Source organism: Hipposideros armiger, unplaced genomic scaffold (assembly GCF_001890085.2).
Source record: "Hipposideros armiger isolate ML-2016 unplaced genomic scaffold, ASM189008v1 scaffold_1162, whole genome shotgun sequence".
NCBI classification, from domain to species: Eukaryota; Metazoa; Chordata; class Mammalia; order Chiroptera; family Hipposideridae; genus Hipposideros; species Hipposideros armiger.
Genome location: NW_017732512.1, coordinates 338,394 through 339,845, shown reverse-complemented (window position 1 = coordinate 339,845; position 1,452 = coordinate 338,394).

Below are 1,452 nucleotides of genomic sequence, written 5' to 3'. Positions count from 1 at the left end.
GATCCTGTCTTTGTCTTTAACCTTTGCCATTTTTACTATGATGTGTCTTGGTGTGGACCTGTTTGGGTTCAACTTGTTTTGAACTCTCTGCACTTCCTGGGCTTGTATGTCGATTTCCTTCACCAGGGTAGGGAAGTTGTCAGTCATTATTTCTTCAAATACATTCTCGATCCCTTGCTTCTCTTCTCATTCTGGTATTCCTATGATGCCAATGTTGTTGTGCTTGATGTTGTCCCACAGGTCTCTTAGACTAGTTTCATTGTTTTTTCTTTTTTTCTTTTTGTTTTTCTGATTGGGTGATTTCTGCTACTTTGTCATCTAAATCACTGATCCGATCCTCTACTTCATCTAATCTACTGGTGATTCCTTCGAATGTGTTCTTCATTTCATTTATTTTATTCTTTAGTTCTACTTGGTTGTTTTTTATGATTTCTGTATCCTTATTTATGTCCTCCTTAAGTTCTTGAAACATTCTTATTTTCAGTGTTCTAAACTCTGTCTCTGAAAGGTTGGATACCTCTGTTTCATTTAGTTGCAGTTCTTGAGCTTTCTTCTGATCTTTTACTTGGGACACGTTTCTTTGTTTCTTCATTCTGGGTGTCGCTCTGATTGCTTCGAAGTATTAGATCACCTAGAGAGAAAAAAGAATAAAGAAAAAAAAAGGAAAAAAAAAGAAAAATGGAAAAAGGGAAAAAAAGGAAAAAAAAAAAGAAAAAAAAAGTAGGGGCTCTCTGACCACCGTAATCTGCACTGCAGACCACTTGCTCAGCAATAGAGTGACTCTGGGCGACTCAGCACCAGGTGCTGGGGGGAAGGGCTCAATCCGTCATGCGCTGACCTCCCTCTAGACTTGAGGTAAGCTTCTGAGAATTAGTTGCTGTGTGCTTTGGAACTGTGCTCACCACCAAGAATCCTCACAGGTTGTTGCAGGCTGTCTGCTGCTGCAAAAAACCCTCTGTGTCCTGCAGAGGTAAGAGCTAGGGACCAGGCGCTCAGGGTGCCCCTGGCAACACAGCTCTAGGTGGGCGTGGCAGGCCCCCAAGGCACCACAGGGTGTGGTCAGTGGCCCCCACCAAGTCAGAGCAGCATGCACTCCTGAATCAGCAGCCAACCCACACAAACTCGCCTGGAAAGCCTCGGCTGAATCACACAGGTGCACAGCTCGCGGCACTACACTTCTAGGTTAACTCCCTGTCTTAGCCTGTCCCAATCAGCCCCTCAAAGATCAGACCGAGCAGCCCGACAGCCAATTGCCACCAAGACAACTCTGCATGCACAGTGCGGACATCAGGGACCTAAGGCGAGTCGTGCACTTCCGGGTCTCAATAAGCAGTCTGTTGGACTCAGAGCAAGCTTGCCCGGCGTTTCCCTGGCTACGCAGCAGAAACAATATGGAGGGTGGGAATCCAAGGCCGCATGCAGATGCACGCAGGCACACATGCACTCCTGCGC